This window comes from Saccopteryx leptura, chromosome 8 (genome assembly GCF_036850995.1).
Source record: "Saccopteryx leptura isolate mSacLep1 chromosome 8, mSacLep1_pri_phased_curated, whole genome shotgun sequence".
Lineage (NCBI taxonomy): Eukaryota > Metazoa > Chordata > Mammalia > Chiroptera > Emballonuridae > Saccopteryx > Saccopteryx leptura.
Genome location: NC_089510.1, coordinates 25,396,927 through 25,413,217, shown reverse-complemented (window position 1 = coordinate 25,413,217; position 16,291 = coordinate 25,396,927). Strand labels below are relative to the sequence as shown.

The 16,291-nt window shown below is 41.0% G+C and overlaps 1 pseudogene; it reads right to left on the bottom strand.

The window, feature by feature from the left end:
• Positions 1-15,830: 15,830 nt before the first annotated feature.
• On the bottom strand, positions 15,831-15,986 carry LOC136379846 (large ribosomal subunit protein eL39 pseudogene; annotated as a pseudogene).
• Positions 15,987-16,291: the final 305 nt, after the last annotated feature.

Below are 16,291 nucleotides of genomic sequence, written 5' to 3'. Positions count from 1 at the left end.
GCATGCGGAAGTCTGTCTGACTGTCTCTCCCCGTTTCCAGCTTCAGAAAAATACAAAAAAATAAAAAATAAAAAAATAAAAATAAAAACAGCACCAGGAGAATGTTACAGCAGTTCTCCTGGACAGGAGTCCCCCGTCTTCTCGGTTTGCTGGTCCTCTGAATAAAAGGCACTCTTGTATAACTCAGATTAGATCCATCTCTGTGGTTGATAGGCAGCTATAGGCAACTTGAATCTCAGCTTGTTCTGGTCACAGCTTTGCTATGTAAACAATAACCAAAAGTAAGAATGAACAATTTTTAGAACATGAAATATAATCAAGAAAAAAGGAGAACTGCATAATTAACAGTTGATTTCCCAACAATAATAATTTTAGATGTCTATATGCCTAATAGGAGAGACTGAAAATTAATAAAGCAAAAATAAATAGAACTGCAGAACTAACAGACACAATACTTTGAGACTTACACACCTTTCTTTCTCAAAAAAATAATAAACTTGCAGAAAGAACTCTGAGTTAGGCAAAAAGTTTGAAAAGCATGTACGGTACATATATAAAATTCTCAAACCATAACAATACAAAAATTTTAATTGGAACTACAATACCATACTATTGCATATCAATCAGAATGCCTAGGATTCCAGAAAGCTAACAATACCTATAACTGGTGAGGAGGCAGAGCCACAAGAATTCTCATTCATTTTTGGTGAGAATGCAAAACATTACAGCCACTTTTGAAGACCTGAAATTTCTTACTAGGATAAAAATAGGCTTACTGTAAGGCCAGGAGCCACCACTGTGGCCATTCACATGCAGGATCGCATTGGATTCAGACAGTCAGTAATGAAACAATGGAGCCAAAACCTGGTGGGCCATATCTTTAATCCTAGCTTGTACCCGGTGGGCAAATAAAAACACACTGGGCTCCAAAACCCACTCATTCAGTGCTCACAAACCACTGACTTATCCGAGTTTCCTAGAATCAAAGGTTTCTACCTCACTAGTCTCATTCACCTCTGTTTCTCATCTCCTTCAATCTGCACAAACTCTGCTCTAACTGGCTTCTCTTTCAGCACTCTGCCATCTTGGCAGCCTCTTCTCTTCTCCATGTGGTCTTTCTCTGCTCTCCAACCTGCTCTCTGCTCTAATGCTAATCTCGGGAACCCAGAGAACAAGCTCCCAGTCTGCCCCACTTTATAGTACAGAAATCAAAACCTTTAATCCAATATACAAAATAGAGAAGTCTCTAATACAAAGTCACTTAGCTGAGGCATGATGAGATTGCACCACCCCACATCAAAAAGTGTGGGAAAGGCTTAGTCCTAAAACCAAGCCCCAGGCTACAAGGATCCTGCCTGCCCACAGCCCACCCCCAACACACATTAATATAATCACGCTTGTTGAGCAGATAAAAAATATTATGCTCACTTTGTTAAAGATGGCACTGCCCACATGGAAGCCTGTCGTCCAGGTGATTGGGATGGGCGTGATTGTATTTTTGTGTGTCAGGGGCAGGCTGTGGGCAGGCAGGATCCTTGTAGCCTGGGGCTTGGTTTTAGGACTAGGCCTTTCCCACCCTTTTTGATGTAGGGTGGTGCACTCTCATGAGGAATCCCATTATGCCTCAGATAAGTGACTTTATATCAGAGACTTCCCTGTTTGTATATTGAATTAAAGGTTTTGAATCTACACTATAAAGTGGGGCAGACTGAGAATTTGCTCTCTTGGTTCCTGAGATTAGCATTAGAGGAGAGAGCAGAGAGGAGAGGAGAGAAAGGCCACATGGAGGAGGCCAGGAGAAGCAGCCAAGATGGAGGAGTGTTGAGTGAGAAGCCAGTTTATGCAGAGTTTGTGCAGGGAGAAGGAAGGAGATGGGGAACAGAGGTGAATAAGGCTGGTGAGCTAGAAACCTTTGATTCTAGAAAACTCGGATAAGTCAGTAGCTTTGTGAGCACTGAATGTGAGTGGGTTTTGGAGCCCAATGTGTGTTTTTACTTGCCTGCCGGGTGCAAGCTAGGATTAAAGATGATGGCCCATCAGTTTTTGGCTCTGTTGTTTCTTTACCGACTGTCCGAATCCAATGCAAACATGCAGGGGCCAGGCAGCTGTGATGGTGGCCATGGCTACTGGCTTCACAGGGAGGAACTATACAATCAATGCAAGGTGGTATGTAAATTCTGCCTCCTATTGAAAGAGTTTCTAGGTTAACCTTTATTTTAGATTTAAAACTGAATGACCCGTTGTTCTTGCAAGCCAGAAACTTCTACATTCTTCTCCATCCCCTCCCTAAAGGAGAGACAGGACAGGAAACCTGATAGGAAAGCCTGACCTTTCCTCCCAGAATATTAATATCAATTTTCAGCTTTTGGTACCTTACAACAGGATGAATTTTAAATGTGGCGTTTCTGCCCCCAGAGCAGATCCCAACCTCTGCCCAGACAAATTTGGATCTTCCTACATGAGCGTATGGTGAAAGGATAAGGGATTGTGTCTTCCAGCCTTGTTTGTCTGTGTAATTACTTTTGTAAAAATTGTCTTATCTGTGCTTGCCTCTGCCTTGCCCTGCAGGCTCAGGCTCTGGCTCAGGCTCAGGCTCAGGCTCTGGCTCAGGCTCAGGCTCAGGCTCAGGCTCAGGCTCAGGCTCAGGCTCTGGCTCAGGCTCAGGCTCAGGCTCAAGCTCAGTCTGTCTCCCAGGCCTGCCTGCACTTCATTCAGCTGCTCTGGGGTTTCCAAGTCTCGTTCCAGCCCTGGTGCCAGCCCTGCCCAAAAGAAGTGTGTGTGACTTGGCCGGCAGCCAAAAGCACTAGTTTCTGGGGATCTGGGGTGGAGTGCAGCTTAGCAGGAGGTTTGAGCCCAGAGCCTGGGGGAAGGGATCCTGAAGGATACACTCTTGTCCCTCCCTCTAGCAGCCTAAAGACCTAGTCTTCCCAAATAGGGCAGCCCTTGTTCATGTGCTAAATGGCTCCAGCCTACATGTGTCCTCCCCTCTCTGAAGCCAAGGCTCCTCCCCCCAAGCCCTGCAGTGTCCACTTGTCCACATCTGTGCCCCTTTGTGCAGTGACAGCCCCAGAAGAGCCTGCTCTAACTCTCTGTAACAATAACGGTGCCCTCCTCACCCCTGCCCATTTGAACACCACTAGGATTTTAAAGTACAGTACATAGATTTTAATGAAATTTATATTCTGGCCAGAAAATCACAATGCCCAATATGGGGATGTTTTATAAGATAGCTCAGATATATTTTTTCAAAACAATCAAGGTAATCAGAAACAAGGAGGGCATGAAAAACATTTGTGAGCATGAGGACTTTTGGGAGACATGGTGACTAAATATAATGGAGTGTTCTGCCTGGGAGCCTGGAACAGAAAAGGACATGAGTTAAAAACTAAGGCAATCTGCATGAGATATGAAATCTCGCTAGTATTAATGAATCAGTAGGGTATCATTAGTTGTAACAAAGCTATCAGATTAATGTAAGATGTTAACAATAGAAAAAAATCGAGGCACAAACTAGATGGCATCCTTTTTGTTATCTTTTTGATTTTCCATTAAAACTAAAACTGCCCTAGCTGGTTGGCTCAGCAATAGAGCGTTGGCCCGGCATATGGAAATCCCAGGTTTGATTTCTGTCAGAGCACACAGGAGAAGCGCCCATCTGCTTCTCCACCCTTACCCCTCTCCTTTCTCTCTATCTCTGTCTTCCCCTCCTGCAGCCAAGGCTCCATTGGAGCAAAGTTGGCCTGGGCGCTGAGGACCGCTCCATGGCCTCTGTCTCAGGTACTACAATGGCTCCAACCGCAGTGGAGCAACGCCCCAGATGGGCAGAGCATCACCCCCTGGCATGCTGTATTCTGGTCAGGCACATGTGAGTCTGACTGCCTCCCCGCTTCTAACTTCGGAAAAATACAAAAAAAAATAAAAAATAAAAATAAATCTAAAACTGTTTTTTTAATTAATTGTGCAAAAAATTCAGACAGTTACTTCAAAAAATATACAGATGGAAAATAATCATGTAAAAAGATGATCAATCATTTAATAAATTCAAATTAAATCACTATGAGATACTTCTATTTCCTACCAGAATGGTAAAACAAAGGCAATTTCAAGTGTTAGTAAGGATAAAATGTAACTGATATTGCAATATATTTCTAGTGTGATTACAAGTTGGTATACCTTCTTGGGGAAATTCACATGAAAACTTTTACATAAATATTTATAGCAGCATTTAATAATAATTAAAAAAAAACAAACAGAAAATAGCCCAGCTTTCCATCAACTGGTAAATTGATAAACAGTGGTAGATGTACACAATAGAATATTTTTCAACAATACAATGAAACATACTGCTGTTTCACAAAATAAATATATGGGTTTCTTTTTAAAAATTGAGTTATTAGGTTGACACTGGTTAAAATTATACAGGTTTCATGTGCACAATTTTACAACATACATGTATACTTCATTGTGTATACTATGTGTATGTACACACACATATATTTGTCATATATATGTATATATGACATGCAGGAAAGGTAAAAACTACAGGGATGGTATATAGCTCAGTATTTTCTAGAAGACGTTGTTGGTCATAGATGTATCCTACATTGAGACAAAGACAGCACCAGCACTGTGGGGTAGTGAGACACTTTTGTGATGACTGTGGTGGTAGATATATGGCTCAATATCTTTGTTAAAACCCATAGAACTTGACACCTTGAAGAGTAAATTTTAATGTATTCTAATTTTAAAAATCAACAAAATTTGTGTTGGGAGAGTATAGTCATAATACACATAATACACATTAGAAATGAATTAATAGCAATATTATGGAGGGTCAGAAGAGAATAATTAACATAAATAATTCTAAAAAAATTTTTGATGTCAGACTGTAAGGCTAAAGACAAAATGAGTGTTAATTACAAATACTGTTATCTAGTTCATATATACATGCTTCTCACAGGGCTGTGGCATAGCAATCTTGAAATAATTTTATGTCTATTCTTAGTATAAACAAGAAAATATTTTGTTGATTATGAGTGATAAAATTAGTAATAAATTATTTATTTCTAGCCCTGGCCGGATAGCTTGATTGGTTAGAGCAGTGTCTGGAAGCGCAGAGGTTACTGGTTCAATCCCCAGTCAGTCAGGGCACATAGAGAAACAGACTGGTATTCCTGTTCCTCTCTCCCTTCCTCTCTCTATAAAATCAATAAAGTAAAAAAAAAAAAGTTTTTAAAATTATTTATTTTCTCTTTTGATTAATAAGGTCCATATGAAAATTAGATATATTAAATAATTTTACCCTAATTTTCATCAGTACATAACATATTTAAAGAAAGAAATTATACTCAAAACTCTTTTACTTGCAATATCTATACCTTTAAGTGAAATTTAATAGTTTTCATAATACTAAAATATGTTGTCAAGTCAGTTTTATTAGTGATCAAATAAACGGGCCAATTGGGGATATATCTATATATGAATTCACAAGGTGTTTGGTTAAATTTAATGTAAAATAACTTGAGAGTCAGTAGAAATAGTGAATTTATTTAGAAAAGTGTTCTATGACTAATTGCTTATTCATAAGCTAAAACACTTTGCATTTTTTACTGTACTATTTTAACAAGGCAAACAGGGTTTGAAAGTCACAGGAAAAATTGTTACCTGAATCCAAAATTAATCAGTCTCTGTACAGTGCTTAGAAAAATATAGAAAATAAAAGTAAATGTCTCTTCCAAGCATCAATAGACACAAAAAGAAAGAAGATTAATAATGTTAATTTTTCATAGTAACTACCATACTAGTAAATAAATGAAACAGATTTCCAGAATGCCAATAGTATTGACTACAATGTGAATTAATAATAAAAGAAGAGGAGAGCTTTGAAGAACATATTATTATAGAAAGGAAATAGTTTCTGGAATTATTGTTAGCTTTTTCATTTTTAATATGAATTCCATGTTAGCTATGGGTAACTCCAAGAGAATGTGACATAAAAAATATGTAACCATAGCTGCCATTATGTGTTTGTATTAAAATAATAAAACTTGTTAATCTTAAAATTACAGAACAGATATCCTGATGCACCTAGATTGGATGGAGAGTAACACCCTCTATGCCAGTAACACCCCTGAGGCCATTTATCTGGCCCCCGCCGCACTTCTGAAAGGGGCATCTCTTTCTTTTCTTTTATTATTATTATTATTATTTTGTATTTTTCTGAAGCTGGAAACGGGGAGAGACAGTCAGACAGACTCCCGCATGCGCCTGACCGGGATCCACCCGGCACGTCCACCAGGGGCGATGCTCTGCCCACCAGGGGGCGATGCTCTGCCCCTCCGGGGAGTCGCTCTGCCATGACCAGAGCCACTCTAGCACCTGGGGCAGAGGCCAAGGAGCCATCCCCAGCGCCTGGGCCATCTTTGCTCCAATGGAGCCTTGGCTGTGGGAGGGGAAGAGAGAGACAGAGAGGAAGGAGGGGGGGTGGAGAAGCAAATGGGCACTTCTTCTATGTGCCCTGGCTGGGAATCGAACCCGGGTCCCCCGCACGCCAGGCCAATGCTTTACCACTGAGCCAACTGGCCAGGGCCAGGGGCATCTCTTTCATTGGTGGTCAGTGAGAGGAGCACATTGACCATCTCATTAGCCAAAAGCAGGTCCATAGTTCCCATTGAAATACTGGTCAGTTTGTTGATTTAAATTTACTTGTTCTTTATTTTAAATATTGTATTTGTTCCTGTTTTTTTTTTTGTTGTTGTTGTTTTTTACTTTAAAATAAGATATGTGCAGTATGCATAGGGATTTGTTCATAGTTTTTTTTTATAGTCTGGCTCTCCAACGGTCTGAGGGACAGTGAACTGGCCCCCTGTGTAAAAAGTTTGGGGACCCCTGCTCTATGCAGTCTTTCCCAGTGATCACAGCACGATCCTGGCCAGAATAAAACTATTTACAGATCTTGCAAAGTAAATAATTGCAGGCAACCTTAGAAACAAAATCAACATTCAAAGATCAATCAATACAGTGGTAAATGCCTTGTTCTCATATATTTGGTGTTGTTGTTGGTTTTGTTTCTCTTATTTTTTTTTTTATCTCATATCTCATTTAAAACATCCTGAATCCCAGAACTGCATAACGGACATAGAGCATCCCTCTTCCTCTCCTCCTATCTCCCTATTTTTCTCTTCCATTTCCTGGGGTCCTATTTCCAGGCAAGGCCCAGTAGTGGCTACAGTGGCAATGGTGGTAGCAAAAGTCACGGAGGCAGTGAATGCCATGGAAGTACTACAGCTCTGAAATAAAACCTTACTCTTTGACCAGAAGAAACAGCAAATGGGTCTGTGGTCCAAAGAATATGGAGTGAAGTCTCCTCCTTCCCCATCATGTTTTCTCTCACTGATTCATACAGGGACATAGAAAGCAAAGAGAAAGATTAAACTTTATTTTCAAATCATGGAAAAGGAGACCTCAAGAACTAAAGAATAAGGTAGAAATTATAGAGAGAAGGAGGCAACATAGACTTTTAAAGGAGAAGCATGTTGTTGCCCGTCACCCAGGGATGAGACTGGTTTCTGTCTGGCACAGTGGGAATACCAAGATAGAATGCAATGTTATTGCTCAACAGTTGAGTAAGCGATGACTAAGGTTTCCTAAAGTACTACTTTTTAATTTCTCTCTCTCTCTCTTTTTTTTTTTTTTTTTTGTATTTTCCTGAAGTTGGAAACAGAGAAGCAGTCAGACAGACTCCCGCATGCGCCCGACCGGGATCCACCCGGCATGCCCATCAGGGGGCAATGCTCCACCCATCTGGGGCATCGCTCTGCTGAAACCAGAGCCATTCTAGCGCTTGAGGCAGAGGCCATGAAGCCATCCTCAGCGCCTGGGCCAACTTGCTCCAATGGAGCCTTGGCTGCGGGAGGGGAAGAGAGAAACAGAGAGGAAGGAGAGGGGGAGGGGTGGAGAAGCAGATGGGTGCCTCTCCTGTGTGCCCTGGCCAGAAATCAAACTCAGGACTCCTGCATGCCAGGCCGACACTCTACCACTGAGCCAACCGGCCAGGGCCCTAAAGTATTACTTTTTAATGAGGCTGAGAGCCAGAGGTAGATTTGAAGCAAGCTGCTTGAACGATTTTTTTTTTATTCTGGCCCACTGTCTTTCAGGATAGAGAGACAGGGATGTTAATAAGATCATAAAGCAGCAAACCAGTCTGACCTGTGGTGGCACACTAGATAAAGCATCAACCTGAAAAGCTAAGGTTGCAGCTTCAAAATCCTGGGCTTGCCCAGTCAAGGCACATATGGGAAGCAACCGCTACGAGTTGCTGTTTCCTGCTTCCTCCTCCCTCCTTCTCTCTCCTTTCTCTGAATAAATAAAATCTAAAATAATTTTTGTAAATATTTATTTTTTAAAAAGGCAGCAAAAAAAGACAGCTTCAACTAATACATATATGTGTGTGTGTGTATGTGTGTGTGTGTGTGTGTGTGTATGTATATATATGTATGAGATATATATATATCTCAAGAGAAAGAGAGAGATGCTCCTGGGCAGCTGTTGAGTCATTTTGTACCAGAAAATGTAATGTCTTGCTTTCTAGAATAGAACAGTTCTTTGCCTCTAATTCTGCAATCCTTTGCTCCCTGTCCAATCCAAACTTAGGCACATTAAAGAGAAAGCCAAGTTAAATGCTGGTAGTCGAGGCCAGGCAGGTTCACACTGAATTAGGGCCGACAGTAGGGAAACTGCAGAGCCCGGAAGCATTGGGTCATTCCCTTTTATTGGAGGCTCACAGAGACAGGCAAATGAATAAGCAAAAGCGAACCACTTTTTGCAGTGGAGGGCAAGGGATCAGGAACACTGCCTATAGGGAGAACAGCTGTGTTAGGTTTCCTCGCTTGCACTTTGCATGATTAGTGTGCGAGCATGTGGCAGAGCCACGTGTGTGTAGCCTATGTCAGGCTACAGGTACTTGCCCTCAGGGCAGATTGCGGATTGCCTGCCTGCCTGCCACAGTGAGGGCTGTTCTGCTCTCTGTGCACCTGCTGCCATGAGAAGTGTTTTTCCCCTCTGTTTGCCCATCTGCCATTGTGACTCTAATGAACGGAAATGGCCCTAATCTTTCTGGCTCTGCAGTTTCTCTACCATCTGCTCAAATTCAACGTCAACCTCGGCTACCTTGGCCACCAGCATTACAGCGCCCCTCACAGTGTCAGCTGAGGGGATTAGGGGCCCACACCTCACAGTGGGAGGGGAGCAGTCTGGGAGAATCACCACCAAAGAAAAGCGTCCATAGTTTTTCAGAGAGACATACACGTGGCTTTTTGCCACGTGCTCACGCACTAATTGCGCAAAGTGCTTACAGCCGGGAAACCAGTGAGCAAGTCTAACACCATTGTTTTTCCCACACCAATTGGGCAGAGTTCTCTGTGACATGGAAGTAAACTTCTATCATCCTTTAGGATGTTGGTGCCCAAGTCATTTTACCAAGTTAAGGAGAGGGAGGGAAAAGTAAGTGCAGGACTAGCTGAAGGTATCAAGGATTTGAGGGCCCATAGAGGACAATAGCATATGAAGGACAGAAAGGAAGGGCCCCATGAGCTCAGGCACTCTTTGGAAACTTGGGATCGCTAGAAGATGATGCAGCATGGACTCTGAAGCAAAGATCTAAAGAGAACAATGATCTCAGTTACCCCCTGTAAAACAGCTTCCCAGTCTGTCCTGCTTTTCCCTTCACTGCTGGTGGGGCATAGTGTAATTGCTTCAAAACTGTTGTAACTTCTAAGTCATATTTTCACTAAACTCCTTGGACTGTCTCATGGGTGGAGAAAAGTATGTGTTTGATCGGGTATGAGCATGATTCACTGTTGGGAAAAATGCTGAGTTAGGCTTGCTCTCTTGCACTTAGCACGATTACTGTGTAGGCAAATGGCATAGCCATGTCTGTATAGTCTACATAAGGCTACGGTGTTTTCCCTCCAGGTGGCGCATTGCTTGCCTGCCACTGTGAGGAGCCATTCAGCTGTTGGTTTGCCTGCTGCTGTGAGAAGTGGTTTTCTGCTTCCTGTGTGCTGCTCTGCCGTGGTGAGACTTTAAAAAATGGGAATGACCCTATGCTTTCCAGCTCCACAGTTCTTCTACCATCTGCCCGAATCCTATGTGAACCTCTCTAGCATTGGCCACCAACATTACATTCACACTGGAGAAAGAAATAGAAGCTAGTGTGATCTTGTGAATTGTACAATTGGCCCAATTCAATGTGTTGATTTTGGCTTCCACATCTGAAAGTCCTTTTGAAATTAGTGTGTTATATGTTTGTGTTTCCTATCTCAGAACTGCCAGATGGGATGCTTCTGCTCAGAGAAAGGCTGCAAATAGAGAAGTGCTAGTGAAAACCTGCACCTGCCATTTGCTGCCATTGGGTCCCGAAGGATTTAGCGTATCTCTCTCCTCTGATGGCCAAAGCTTTCACTACAAATATGATTTTATTGGTGAATCAAAAACCTCAGTTTTAGCAGCCTTGTCTGTGGTGTTAACACACTTTCAGAGATGGCTGATGAAATTTACCCAGACAAAATTCATCCAGACACCCAGACAAAATTCAGGGTCTGATAGCCAAGTAAATTTTCTGGGGATTATGTGGGCAAATTCTAATGGCCAATCCCTCCAAAAATCAGAAAGTCTATTGCTACCACCATAAATGGTTACTTGGCATATTTTTGGACTTTGGGGGGTATTGGAGATAAAACAATTCTCTGTGAATAGTGATATTGCTGATTGGAGCCTCTGAAAGAATGGAGCCTCCACCTCCACAAGAAGGCAGCCAACACTCAAGAGTCATCCTTTCAGAATTCTGGCTTCTTGAAACCCCTTCAAATAGCAAATATTAACTTGCTTCTGAGCTCTTATTAAAACGGAGTGCCTGACTCAAGCAGGGTTTAAGCCTCGCTTCTTAGGCTATTTATAAATTGGTAATTTTACATTCTGGAACGAAGCTGGTTTGTCCTTAGTAGTAACTCAGATATACGGCAGCTTCCCATCTAGCTTGATCTGTACACATAGTACACGGCCTGAAACAAAACCACCATCTCTCCCAGGATCACTTACAAGCGTGGTCCTGGGTCTTTGGTGGTTTGGTTTAAGCTGAAATGCAATTCTATCTACTTGGCTCCTGAGACTGTTTAGCTTCCACACTAGATATGGACAAAAATAGGACACTGTCACTTCACTCAAAATGCGTAACTCTGATTCCAGTGGCCTGGCTATTTGGTCTGCCACTTGAGAAACCACAGATGGGCAGATTAACGAGATTCCTGTTCAGCGCCTGAAAATGTACAAACAAATTGCAGCTGCTGATTGAACTGTCCGAGCCACCCGTCTTCCTGTGGTAACAACCTTTTCTCTAAAATGAGACCAACTAAGACCACACAACTGATTGAGACTTCATTTGTTTTTGATTCAGAGGCTACGACTACATGCCTGACTTTTGACATCTGCTGCAAGTTAATCTCCTGACCCCACAGCAGTGGGGAGGCTTCATCACAAGCCGTGGCAGGTTGTCTACAATCAGAACAAATCAATGTCATTTTTTTTTTGTCTTTCTAGATTACAACAGCTACTCAACAATAATGGCAAAGTCTGATTCTACCTCCGTCATCTTTTTTCTGTTCCAAACATTTTAGGAAAAGGGAGTTTGTCAAATGCTTTGTCCCCAAGGAGTGATAACTCTTCTGCTTCCTGGATAACGAGAGGACAAAAGGGATGAAAGAGGATGGAATAGCTTCCCAACTTCAAATGTGAGGGAAGAGTCTACACAGGACTCCCTTACTTCTGTCAGAAATGACAAGTTCTGGTTGTTCCCAAAATTGTTGTCAGGTTCAATAATTTTCTATAAAACTCACAAAACTCGGAAAAAACTGTTTTACTCACAGTTACAGTATATTAAAGGGAAAGAATTCAGACTGCAGTTAGCCGAGAAAACACCATTTAGGGCAGAGACCAGGAAAAGGGGCCAATATAAAGCTGCCAGTCGTCCCCTCCCTGTGGAGTCAGCACAGCCCTCCTTTTTCATCATTAACATGTGATGATACATATGCAGTATTGCCAACCAAGGAAGCGCCCCTGAGCCTCAGTATTCAGATATATTATCGGGATACCACCACGTAGGCACACCTAATTGCCCAAATGGCTGATGACATTCTCAAGTCCCAGCCCCTCCAGAGATCCCCTAATACAGGGTAATCCAAAGGCCTCATCACCAATAACATTGCTGCAACAAGCTGTGGCCAGCTTCCACTGTAAAATACATTCTTGTACTATTCAGTGTGACCCAAAACCCCTAGGCAAGTAAGGCACTCTAATCAGGCATAATATTCTAAGAGTTTAGAGATTAGGCAAAAGCCAGACCCTTTCTTAAGGTAAGGTTAAGTTCTTTACTACACAGGGGATGATAGATGTTAAAAGCATTATATATATAGGCCTATTTTGAATATTCATGTTTTCTTTCCAATTATTCCCGGTCATGGTGCTTTTTTCTTCTTCTTTTCATCCACAGTTCCAAGCCAACCTGATTAGTGCAACATCTACATGGAGCCCAACAAGAAAGGTTCTGGGGGCTTCAAACAACTCAGATCACATTTTATAAGTTGTTCATATCCTTTTTGTAACTGATGCTTCCAGATAAATGTCTGGATATCCAAAATTTGAGTATTTAGAGGGAGGGAAACATCTTGGTTTCTGGGTGGGAACATATTCAATCCCAGGTCCAGGAAATAATAATTCTTATCTTTCAGCACTACCAAGGACTGATTGATATAAGACCCTTTGGGGAAGCACACCAATTATAAGTGTTGTTTTTTTTTTTTTTTTTCAGAAATACCATGTAAAATCTGGGGATTATACTTTCATTTTGAAAGTCAGGCATTAAATTGTGTTCTTAAAAATGTTGAGAATTGTACTTTAGTGATGGTCATAAAAACTTTTAAATGTTTAAACAAATACCAATAGAATCATTAAAATTATTCATGTTGGCCTCAATTTCCTGTAAGGTTTGTTTAACATGATAGAAATACCCCTAACTTCCTCTTTAAGGTGAATGTGTAGTCTGTGCAATCACTAATACAGTCTGCTCTACCTGGGTGTATGCCATGGCCTAACTGTGTAAGTCAGTATAAAACGTAAGAAGAAGTACACCAGGATGCTAAGGTAGCTATGGATGATTTATGAAACACTAATTGAAACATCAGGGGAAATGGACAAAGGCAATACTGCAGAATGGTCTCATACTGCTGCTGCTGGGAGTCCTGTTGATAACAACCTTAATTTAATATTACATTTGAAGAAATGAAAAGGATTTTATCCCAGCCCTAGTTGGTCAGATTTGTCAGAAAGACTGTCAGAGGAGTATATGTAAAGGAAAATTTACCAAAAAGTTAAGATGGTATGGAAAGAGTCATACACATTGTTGGGAGACAATTTTCCTTCGTCTCTTAGATATCTATATAACTTGTTGCACCTTTTGTTCTAGAGGTCTTTTCAAAGATATTTGTATAACACACAATCTTAAAAAATAGATATAGTGTCAAAGATGTGTATCCTCTCCAGGACAAAGACTAGGCAGAATTACTAGCAACACCCTTATAAAATTGTCAATTTCACAAGCTCGGATTTCCTGATCTGTAGAGCAAGCCCACCACCTGCACAGCATTTATGTGGGTCTGCCTTTGTCTCACCACTTGGGAGTTTAGGGAAAGGTAAACATATGCTCATGCTGCCTGCTGTGCTGTGAACAATAATTCATTTGTCTCTTTCCCCAAGAACTATGTCTTTTGCCAACATATGTGAAAGTATGGCAGGCTAATATTTTTAGCTTACAAGTAAGATAAAATCTTGGATCTCTTACTGTTCCTGAAAAAGAGAACAAAGCCAGACAGACTCAAAGCATTTGATTTTAAGATTATCTATAAAAAATATAGTAATGACGACCATATGATATAAGTGAAAGATTAGAAATAAATCAATGGAATAGAACATAGTGTCCGGAAAAGAAACTACATATGTGGGCAATTTATTTTTTTAATTAAACTTCTAATTTTAAAATGATTATAGATTCAGAAGCAGCATGAATGACAAGAAATATACAGAGAGATCCTCTGTATCTTTAATCCAGTTGTCCTAGAAGGTGACTTTATAAAACTACAGTACACTATGACAACCAAAATATTGACATAAATATAACCAAGATAAACATTGTTACCACTGTAAGTACTCCTCATGATGCCCTTTAAAAGCCACCTCAAGTTCCTCTGCATCCCCATCCATTATATTTACTACTGAACCAATCTACTACTACAGAAATAAAATCGTCAAAGAGAAAAATCAGCTTCTAATAATTTTCCAATTAGAATGTCCAACTGTCTAGACAGTAGTGATCCTTTCAGTGACTTGGTAAGGAGGCAGGCAACCTGGATATACCATAAATATGTGAGCCATCCAACCCTGCTCCAGCCACCTCTGACCTAACCTTGCCCAGAATGCTGGGGTTTGCCACTGAAGGCTGAAGGTGCCCAGGGCCATCGGCCCCATCTACGACACTATGGACGAGCCTAGGGTATTTCTTCCAAGAAGCAGGTAAACTGATCTCATTTGCACAAGGGCCACTTAACTATGTCTTGCCTGAATAGTCAGGTTTTTTATTCTTCCCTCAAAGATCTCTGTTGTGGGTGTTGATAGTCCTATTTTCTGCTGCTTTGTTTAATATATAGTGTTTCCTTTATTCCTCCTATCTCAATGCCCCACTCATATTTCAGGCTGGGACCTACTCCTAATTTAGAGCTATCTCTCCCCCTTTTGCCAACTTCTATTGTGAATTTGTCTTTGCCACCCTGCTCAGTGTATCCCAAGGTTCTCTTTACCAGGCCACAGTCGCAGAGCTCCAGGGAAAAGCACCCTAGTCTCATCTCTCCAGGCAGAACAGAGGCTCCATCTCCAAACATGCTGCAGATGGCTTTTCCAGTCTACCTGAATCATTACCAGCTAGAAGCAGCAGTCATTGGGACCTGGACATGAGCTGCAAAGTATAGAATTGTGACAACAATTCCAGGATCATGCGGACTTTTCCTGGATGTGGACTTTTTCTGGACTCCTGCTCCTTGTGATAGCTCCTAATGGACTGAACTGGGGTTGGGTTACATTCGCAGGGATTTGGAATGGTGTTGGTGCCAACTTGGACTTGGTGAACATGTTAAGGACACTACTCTTTTATGGATTCTTGTTGTATTGGCCAAGAGTTTGCTTAAAGGCTTTAATCACTGTAATATATATATATATATATATGGAGAGAGAGAGAGAGAGAGAGAGAGAGAGAGAGAGAGAGAGAGAGATAGAAGGCTGGATAAAGAAGATGTGGCACATATACACTATGGTATACTACTCAGCCATAAGAAATGATGACATCAGATCATTTAAAACAAAATGGTGGGATCTTGATAACAGTATACGGAATGAAAGAAGCAAATCAGAAAAAACCAAGAACTGCATGATTCCATGCATTGGTGGGACATAAAAACGAGACTAAGAGACATGGACAAGAGTGTGGTGGTTATGGGGGGAGGAGGGAAGGAGGGAGAGGGGGAGGGGGAGGGGCACAAAGAAAACTAGATAGAAGGTGACAGAGGACAATCTGACTTTGGGTGATGGGTATGCAATGTAATTGAATGACAAGATAACCTGGACATGTTTTCTTTGAATATATGTACCCTGATTTATTGCTGTCACCCCATTAAAATTAATAAAAATTCATTTATAAAAAAATATGTGAGCCATCTTTCATGTGCAGTTTCTTAGAGACCCAGTTTGGTTCTTCTCCAGTGTCTCTTCTAGGGGTTGTACCTGATTTTATTGCCATTTTTCATTCAAATTCATTGGAAAATGGATTAATTCTGCTTTTGTTTCTTAGACAAGAAGCTCTTACTCTTGAATGTCTTGTGAGAAGACATAGTGAAAAAGAGCCAACCATGCACACCACAATGATGACAAAAGAGAGACTATATAGATTGCTTTTCAAATATTAGTGCAGTTTTGTGTCACGAGAATGAATCCTACTTGTTTATAGTGTAAAATTATATTTATATAATGCTGATTCTTCTTTCTTTATTTATTTATTTAGACATTTAATTTTCTATACTGTTGTTTTTCATTTTTCCATTGTGTTTCAAGCATATTCACAATTGCTCCCTGAAACTGTTTCAAGTATATTCACAATTGCTCCCTGAAACAATTTATTTATGACTGATTTAAAATA